The sequence below is a fragment of the Equus przewalskii genome, chromosome 5 (genome assembly GCF_037783145.1).
Source record: "Equus przewalskii isolate Varuska chromosome 5, EquPr2, whole genome shotgun sequence".
NCBI lineage: Eukaryota > Metazoa > Chordata > Mammalia > Perissodactyla > Equidae > Equus > Equus przewalskii.
Window position 1 is genome coordinate 66,114,801 of NC_091835.1, and position 10,269 is coordinate 66,125,069.

The 10,269-nt window shown below is 39.2% G+C and overlaps 1 long non-coding RNA gene across 1 annotated transcript; it reads left to right on the forward strand.

Moving 5' to 3' along the window:
- The first annotated feature begins 4,831 nt into the window (after window positions 1-4,831).
- LOC103546798 (uncharacterized) lies at window positions 4,832-9,829 on the forward strand. Its single transcript, XR_011540058.1, has 2 exons — window positions 4,832-5,191; window positions 9,407-9,829. It is a non-coding gene; the product is annotated as an uncharacterized lncRNA (long non-coding RNA).
- Window positions 9,830-10,269: the final 440 nt, after the last annotated feature.

The window sequence follows — 10,269 nt, forward strand, 5'->3', positions numbered from 1 at the left end:
TCACTGGTTCGGATCCTGGGCGCGGACAGGGCACCGCTCATCAGGCCATGCTGAGGTGGCATCCCACAGCCACAACTAGAAGGACCCACAACTAAAATATACAACTATGTACTGGGGGGATTTGGGGAGAAAAAGCAGAAAGAAAAAAGAAAAATAGATTGGCAACAGTTGTTAGCACAGGTGCCAATCTTTAAAAAAAAAAAAAAGCATGAATGAATGAATGAGCGTCCCACTGCTGGTGCCTCCTCTTAAGAAGGCTAGAGTGTGGTACCCTGGACAGACCCTATGGAGTAACTGGATCTATATTTCATGGCAAGAAAGCTCTGAGAGAATTTTATATATTCCTATAATGGAAGACGTGTTATAATCGAAGTGCTCTCCTATGGTGAAGTACAGTGATTGCGAACTCGGCTGAACCCTTATTGCTGGATACAAACCCCACTTCTACCACTGACAAGCTGTGTGATTTGGGGCAAAATACTTAACATCTCTCAGCCTCAGCTTCCTCACTGTCAAATGGGTGGAGTAATAGTCCCCACATTGCAGAGCTGTTATGAGGAATAAAAGGTACCTCGTATATAATCAGTGCTCAGTAAATGGTTCATATTATTATCACAATCTACGTTATAATTATTTTTATATGTTTTTTCTGTACCTTATAAACTTTTTCAAAGCAAGGATGTGTCCTATTTATTTTTGTGCCCTTGCTGCCCATCTCAGAGAGAGGAAAGTGGGTGGCACATAGCAAATCTTTAGTACATGTTTGAAGCAGGGTTGAATAATCTGCTTTATTTTATTATCTAATAAATTCTTGCCTAGGTTAGAAGGATATGGCTGGTGAAAAAAGTGTTTGGGGACCAATACCATATTTGTCTACTCAGAGTAATAACATTTTACAAAAATGTAATGTATTTATATGGAAAGAAAGCCATAAGGTGTTAATAGTAGCGGGATTGTCTACTTTTCAGATTTTCTGCACTTGACATATATAACTTTTTCCATTAGAAAAATACTTAGTCTTTTTAAAAAAAATCTGCTTGGAAAAAGAGCAGAGGATACAGTAGAAGAGAAAGGAATGAGATGCATATTAGTAAGTTTGATTTCCCAATAAGTTTTGTTCATTATGCCTTCCAAAAAACAGTGACCTAATAAAATTGAGTTTGAAAGTTCTTAATAAATTAATATATTCTGATAAATCTCTAAGAAGGAATAGAGGCAAAATCTTTGAGAAAATGCATAACCAATGATCATCTGAGCAAAGAACACCATCTTTCATGAAGTAAACAGCATGCAGCTGTTTCCATCATGCTGACTCTAAGAAGATTATTATACTCAGAATGGAAATTCCAGGAACCTGCATTCTAATTAACATGGAAATGAAATCCACAAAATAAATATGTATCCAAAGTTTATGCAGTCCCAGGATACAATGGAGACAGATGCAGATTGATCTAATCTGGTTGCATTAGGAAGAGGAACATGTGTCGGAGAACATCACGTGGAAAGTTGACTTTCGATCTAATTAGGAAGGGCAAGGTAAAATTGATGAAAGCAATTTCCTTTGTCCAGTTAAATTAGGCACCCAAATAACAGGCTGCTCTTTGACTTTCCTGGGAAGGGGAAGATGGCTTCTAATGGTCATTACATAAATAGCCAGCTTACTTTTGCAATTGCTTAATAAGTAGGACTTAGGGAAATATATTCCAGACTGAAAATCAGCCAAGGAAGAATCTGTAAGAATTTCTCTAATGTATTCTTATTGTTTCTATTTATCAATTTTTAATTTGGAGAAACGAAGGACTGGTAAGAGCACCAGACCAAACCAAATGTGGGGTCTATGAAACAAAATTAAGAGGTCGCTTTCTGCTTCTTGCTAATTTATGTTGCAGCTGCTAAAGAAAGGAGATTTTTTAAAAAAATAGCTGCTGTGAGTGCTTCTCCAAGATCCCACTTGAAATAGCTGAGGAGCATCCTTTGCATTTGTAAAGAAATATGATTTCTTAATTAGATTGGTGACTTAACGGGACTAGAGCTTAAGGACGCTCTTGATTCTGTCCTAGGTTATAATTCCCAGCTACTGCTACTTACAGCAATGGACATACTGCTATTTTATCCAACAGCCCATGCCGCAAGTGTTTGGAAGTGAAATCAGATCTCTTTTCTTGCTCATTAAATTCCAGGTTGCCATGATAAAAGCTGATTATAAAGACTGAATTAATAGAACAGATTTTAAGGCTATTTTCCCTTAATTCACACATCTTTTTGTTCCCACCTTCTCATTCAGATTCAGATTCACCAAATGTTTACTAAGCATTTATTATGTGCAAGCTCCATGTTGGAGATTTCATGAAACTTGACATTACCTGGCCTTATAGTTAGAGGAGATCTGAAGACATACCCAGAATGGGTGTTTTGACTCAAAATCATGGGTCCTTTGAAATACCAGTGGATTATTATCCTGGTGTGTAACTTAAGTAACACAAGAAATATTTGAAGTAATATTTTAATATAATTATCATTATTGTTATTATTATAGAAATAATACATATATATACATGATTTAAAAAATTCAAACAAAATAAAAAGGTATAAATGAAGAATAAAAGTTGCCTGTCCTTCTCCTCCCTTACTCCCAGTTTTTCTTCCACTGAAATATGGCACACTATAAAACTGACTGTAATACTGTGCAGTTCCTCATACCAAGAGATGGCATCCCCTTGAATCTGAGATGGCCTTGAGACTTACTTTAATTGATATAACACAGTGGAAGCAGCAGAGTACGAGTTCCAAATCTAGGCTTCAAGAGGACTTGCAGCTCTCTACTATGAAAACCACAATACATAGATGAAAGAAATCAAAGACACAAATAAATGGAATTGCATCCTATGTTCATGGACTGGAAGAATTAATATGGTTAAAACGTCAATACTACCAAAAGCCATCTACAGAGAAAAGGGAACCCTTGTGCACTGTTGGTGGGATTGTAAACTGGTGCAGCCATGATGGAAAACAGTATAGAACTTCCTCAAAAAATTAAAAATAGAACTACTATATGATCCAGCAATTCCACTTCTGGGAAAATAGCCAAAGGACATGAAAACACTAACTTGAAAACATATCTGCACCCCCATGCTCATAGCAGCATTATTTACAATAGCTAAGACATGGAAACAACTTAAGTGTTCATTGATGGATGAATGGGTAAAGAAGATGTGGTCTATATACACAATGGAATATTGTTTGGCCATAAAAAATGAGGAACTCCTACCACTTGCAACACCGTGGATGGAACTTGAAGGACTTATGCTAAGTAAGATAAGTCAGAGAGAGAAAGACAAATACCGCATGATCTCACTTATACGTGGAATAAGAAATCAGTTTTGTGGTTACCAGAGGCGGGGTTGTGGGGGGAGTTGGAGGAAGGTGGTCAAAAAGTATGAACTTCCAGTCCAATTATAAGTTAAATAAGTACTGGGGATGTAACATACAACATGGTGATGTCAGGCCAGGACAAATTCCCAACTCTCCCGCCCCCAGGTTCTTTTCGCTGGTCTAATAATTAAATTGGCAAAAGACAGATTAATAGGAGAAAAAGAAACAAATTTTATTCGTATATACAAAGGCCTCAATAGATATTGGAACCTGAAGAAATGACCAAAGCAAGCAGCTTTTATACATTTGAGACAGTAGCGTATAATAATATGTAGTAAGTTATAACAAGAAACAATAAATTTGTGAGAAATTGACAGGACAAAGAAACTTAAGCTCAGGTTCCTAATTAGCAAAGAATTGAAGCAGAGTTTGGGCTTGGGGTAGTAAATTAGTAAAAAAAGTACAAGATTTGTTTATACAGGCTTCTCAGCCCTGAATTCCCCAGCTCTGGTGATAAGGATGTCTCTATCTCCTGGTGTGGGGAGGGTAGCTTTCACGTGGGCGATTTATTTCCTGCTTTCAGAGAGAAGAGAGAGAGAAGGGTCAGAGTGTCCTTTTTGAGTCAGCTCTTTTCTCAAGTAACTTTAACTCAAAATAACCAATATGCCATTGTGTGATATTTGGGGGCGAACTAAGGCCCAACAATGACTATAGTTGACACTACTTGTATAATATATGGGAAACTTGTTAAGAGAGTAGATCCTAAGAGATCTCATCACAAGAAGAAATTTTTTTTTTTCTTTTTCTTGTTTCTCTACTGGATACATGCTCTGAGGGGTGTTAGCTGAACCTATTGTGCCAATCATTGCACAATATATATAAATCAAAGCATCATGCTGCACACCTTGTACTTATACAGTGATATGTATGAATTATTTCTCAAAAAACTAGAGGTAAAAAAAGAGGCCTTGCAGCTTTCAATATGTTGCTCTTGGAACAATGCAGTCACCAGGACACAGTACGTGGGAGAGTCTGCTCGAAGATGAGAAACCATGTAGAGACAAGCCATCTCAGCTGAGGCCCCCCAACCAGCCAACCTGGCCAGAACTACCCAGGTGAACCTTGTCCAAACCGCCAAACTGCAGAGTCAAGAGCTGAAAAATGGTTGTTATTTTAAGCCACTAAGTTATGTGGTAATTTGTTCTGCTGCAAAAGGTAATTGGTACAAGAAGTGACCATCTGAACAGTTTCTGGCAATGGCAGGCTATAAGGACACAGGAACACGTGTAAACCCATGGAATAATGAAATGATAGTGGAAGGAAGTAGAAGTGGGAGCCTAACAGGACCCGGGGGTAGGGAGTATTGTATGACCGTCATAAAGGAAATTGGGGAGAGCAGAGGCAGAACAAAGTAAGGAAGAGGTTTTGACTTTGTACAAATATGTAAATTCAAGCCTTCATCCTTAAGTGCTTCTCAGGCACACTGCCTACCCACCCATGTGTTTGCCGTCAGTGTAAGCACATTCTTACTGCCTTACCTTCTCTAGCTGGTAACAATGCTGAGCGGATGGGTCTCTGGTTTGGGAATCGGCAGACAGAATTCTCATGGTGATGTGACAGTATTTGTAGGTTGACTTGGCTCCAAGCAGGAGGAAGAGAGGGGCTGTCAACATCTTGGTGAGACAAGAGCAGGTTGGAGGCAGTCTCTGCTGACACCCTGGTAACTGAGGTCAGCTGGCCTGGAAATCCACACTCACCACTGCCAAGTACAGAGGACAACTGAAGAGATGGCTCTCCCAGCAAAAGGAGGCAGATCCAGGCCAGTATATGCTTAGTCTGTCACAGTGGCAGGTCTGGCACTGGGTTAAGGGAGGAAGAGACTGAGTATTTGGTAGAAATTTTTTGAATATTTTCAATGAGTGGAACAAGATGGGCGATAAGGGAAGAATTAAGAGGTAAATCTCAGATGGTAGGCCTTCAGGAGAAAGAGTTTGACTACGCAATTGGCTCAAATGGAAGAAAAAGATCTCTATGAGTGGCAAGATTTATAAGGCTACAAACACTGCCATTCATGTAACCGGTTGTTTGTACGTAAATTGGTTTTCTCTTTCTCTATCTGGAAGCTTTTGGGATCTTCTCTTTATCCCTCAGGTTTTGAAATTTCACAGTGATGGGGCTTTACAGGGGACGTGTTTTCCATTCATTGAGCTGGGCAATCAGTCCAACCTTTATTTTGGGAAATTTTCTTCGATTGTCACTTTGATAAATTTCTGCCCACTACTTTTTCTGTTCTCTATTCTCTCTCCGGAATTGCCATTATTTAGATGTTGAGCCTCCTGTATTTTTCCTTTCTTATTGTACATCTCTGCCTTTTTGTTTTACTTTCTTGGTGATTTCCCTAATTTTTTTCTGAGTTCTTCTGACTTCCTTTTTTCTTTTAGGGTATTTTGGGGGTTTTCTTTGTCCTATTCTTTCATGTTGGAGGATTTCCTTGACTTTTGGGTGATTCCTGGCTGACTATATGCTCGGACACGGCTCATCAACCAGTGAGTTTGACTGAAGGGAGACGCCAGCTCTTCCACCAGTTGCTGCAAATGTCAGGATCTGGAGGTCTTTATTCTGGAATGGTTTGTTTTTCTAGGAAAAGATCTCTAACCTTTCTGTTCCCAGTGTTTTATAGCAGGGAGTAGAGAAGGTGGGAAAGGGAGGAAGGCTGAGGCTGTTAATCTTCAATATGCCAACTTTTAGTAATCCTCATGTTTTGAAATTTTGAAAACTGCTGGACATATGCCAAAATTTTTACAAACTTCTGTCTTCCTTCCACTTGCTGCCTTCCTCTTCTTGACCAGGTGATCTTGAGCCCAGAAAGCCCCTGCTTCAGTTTTCTCTCACTGAAGGTTTGAGGAATGAGTGTGTAGATGTGGGATATGACTGTCTCTTTTACAGACTTTCAAACAATCCTTCTTTCAGTTGCTTCCCAGCAGGGCCTCTCTCTGCATGTGCTCTTATGTCACTGGTCGTTCCTCCTTCTGCTATCCATCTTTCTATACTATGGTTTATTGTTTCAGATGTCTCTTATTAAGTGACAGCAAAGTTGGAGTCTGTGTTTCTTATTCTTTCTGTTGCTTTGGGGTGATTATTTAGAAGAGAAACATATAGAAATATCCCACCATCTTAAAATTAGAAGTCCTTAACCTCTACTTACGGACCCATTTACAATAGTCTATTTCTTACCCCCATCCATGGGAGAGGGAGAAATTAGCACCCCTACATTTCCTCTTACTTCTTCTTCCTCCTGCTCCCACTTTCAATTTCTATCAGCTATATCACCAATTTAAATTTTTTAAGGTTTAGATTTAAACATACTTTGTCTATCGGTAGATTCTGAAAACTGAAAACAGAACACATCATTCACAATACACAAATACATGAACATTAGTCACTGAAGAATCAAGTAATGCAATTTGATTCATTGAAAAAGGAAATACAATTCCTCTGTCAGTACACTTCTGCAGCTTTCAGGAGAATGTGAAGGGTCTAGTTTTCTTACACTCTGTGAGCTGCTCAAAACACTACATTTTAGTTTGACTCAGATTGGGACCAACACTTTCTTATAAGCTTTATGTGTTTCTTAGACCGTCTACAGTTGAGTTTACTGGAGGAGAAGAGGGAGCCTCTATTCTTTTAAGGTAATCTTTGCTAGAATACGGGAATTAAAATATTAATAACCTTAAAAAGTTCTCAAGAATTTTCTATTTGCCTATCTCGCTTCTTATTGAAGTTAGATAACTCTCTGGGTAGAAATTTGACCTTATATTCTCAACCTAATACCCATATCTGTTTTTGACTCTAGGAAATATAAACTGTCAAGTTCAGATCTCCTTAAAACTTCAGGAAGAGTGCTGTAAGGCAGAATGTCTCTGAGAATCAATCTCTTTTTTGATATTAAGCATGCAAAATATTGAAAAACATAAAAGGGATAGTGTTAGGACAAGCTCCAGGAATGTATTTTTCTGTGGGCATATCTCTTGTACATATATCACAGAAATTGCCCTAAGACATTGTCAGTAACTTTTTAATGTCAACTCAATTGGTACTAATCTTTAGAGAAGTTTAACTAGAAGGCTTAAGTAACGCTTCAACTGTTATTGTGATTAAGGGGCAGGGGGGAAAATATATATAGTAGGCTCTATATATATATATATATATAGCCTATGATATACCATGCACCGTCCTGGCTTTTATATGTGAATATTATTTAATATAACATATATTATTACATATTATTAATTATATTACATTGATTAATATATTATTATACAATATAATTATTATATATAACATATATATATTTATTACATAATGTATTTCTTTAAGGCCAGAAGAGTTTATCCACCTTGCCTAGGAGTTGAGATTGACTTCTCTGCTTCCCTCTGTAGTGATCATGACATCTGACCCTCATCCTGGTATGAGCCACATTATGAACCCTGCTGCCCATCATGTCGCCCCACAGCCTCCTGCTGCTGTTAGCATTGATTCTTCCTTCCATCTTCTCTCTCAGCTTGGATTTTTAGACCCTGAAATCTGCCTTAATTCATCTCTCTTGAAAACTTCTGTTGCTGCTCTTGGATCTGGTAATATTTTTTGTCAGCTTTCCTCTTGAATAAGTGAATGTTTTCTAAGGAGTCCAAATTCCTCTGACTTGAATCTCAGAATATCAGAGCCAGAAGGAACCTCAAAGTCAGCTGGACCAATGGTTCCAGCCTGCGGCATTTGGATTCTCAGAGACTTTGGAGTTATTGTGAGTCTTAGAACACATATACACTTATAGTTCTTTCTTTTCCTTCACTGGGCAGCAAAATTGACATGATTAGTATGTGGTATCCATAACTTTTTGAACTTAAGAAGAGTTTTCATGCTCTAAAAATCTGAGAACCACTGATTCACACCAGCTGCCTCATTTTACAAATGAAAAAATGAAGCCCAGAAAATGATTTGATTTTCCCAAGGTCGTAGAGTAAATTAAGATCAGGTCAGGACCTGGGTATAATCTTTGGATTGTCAACCATCAACCCATTGCTCTTTCCAGTATCCCAGCCCCCAAAATATCATAGTCCTCACAATTACATAGCAGCTCCCGCAGACACTACTGCAAAGGGGATTAAAGGATCCCCAACTGGCTCAGGCTGAAAGTGAGGGAGTGACTTCTCCCTCTACAGCAAACGTTAAGCTTTTTTGAAAAGTATTGCCAGGATATAATAAACAAATAAATGTCCCTAGAGAGTGCACTAATAATTAGATAAAGTTGCCCCATCTTTTTTCAGACAATTGTAACTTGCCCACTGCCCCTGGCATGGGTGAGTGAGGAGTCCTAGATCCCAGAAGGTCACTAATTAAGTTCAGGGAAGCATCCCACCTATAGGCTTTCCCGAAGTCTACGGCATAGCTCTGGAAGGGAGTGTCAGGACCAAATTTCTTGCTCAGGGATTTTGAAATTAGAACCCTGAGAGACGGGGTCAGCTGGAGGAGGAGGCTGGGCAGGACAATAATGATGAAATGTTGGGTCTAGTGGACATTTAGAGCCACAAGCCCATAGAGAAAAAGAAGAAGAATGAGATGGGGTGAGGGAGAGCGAGTGTGCACGTGAGGGGCCACGTGGCTACAGAGAGAAAGGGACACAGAGAAAGAGAAGGAAAGAGGAAGACCTGGAGAGAGCTCCTTAGATTGAACCTTTCTAGTTCCCAGTTCCTGTCACAGAAGGCCCAGATTCCCTAGGATTCCAGAAGCTCTGGATCTTAAAATAAGTTCTTTTGGGGCCGGCCCGGTGGCGCAGAGGTTAAGTGCGCACATTCAGCTTCGGTGGCCCCAGGTTCACTGGTTCAGATCCCGGCTGCGGACATGGCACCGCTTGGCAAGCCATGCTGTGGTAGGCGTCCCACATATAAAGTAGAGGGAGATGGGCATGGATGTTAGCTCGGGGCCAGTCTTCCTCAAAAAAATATATAAATAAATAAAATAAGTTCTTTCTACTTAGGCTGATTTGAGTAAGATTTGCTCGCTGAATGAACAGCCAGCTCCGGAGGAATAAATTCAGATCTCATGCATAAACTCAGAGTTCTCACAGCCCAAGATTCGATGGTGACCCAAGACTCCCTCACAGCTGAGGCTGCCTCATCGAGAAAATGAAGGACGAGAGCACTTCAGCTGCCACCAGCACAGCCCCAACACTCTGCAGTGCTGATGACGGGCACTGGTTGAGCAACCGAAATCATCCATTACAAAGGTCTCAGGACACAGCTGTGACATGCGACTCCACAGAGACCTCATGTTAATCCCGGATATTTCTGAATTTCATTCCTGTTCAGAAGGAGCCTGTCTCTAAGTACTTGAGAATAGGAAAGAAGCTTCTATGTCATCACTCTGGCATCTTTCATTTCAGTAAAAAAAAGAAAATTGATTTTGAGATTTCTGTTCTATATGGCACTTAATGTGAAATATCTAGTTCTAAAGTGATTTAGAAAAAGAAAAAAGTGCACTGTGGTGTTAAAATCTATTTATCTTCTTTTATTCTCAAGGGCAAGAAATGAAAATAATAACAGATAACAGTAGATTTTCAGTGTGGTGACAGAAAGAGGTTATCAGGAAAATCCCAGGGTGAAAATAAAGTAGAAAAGCAAGAATACAGTTTGAGAAAGATGTGGAAGAAAGATATGAAGCTAGAAAGGAAAATAAGAGATTGTCAGTGACAGCCAAGATTCTTAAAAGATAGAAGAGTTCTTACTGATTCATCTGTAAGTAGAGGTAACAGAGGAAAAAAAAAACAAGAGATGAACACCATGATGCTAGGATCGGAAATCTCAGGGGTATGGTGTTGTCGTTAAATTCTGCCTTTGGCTA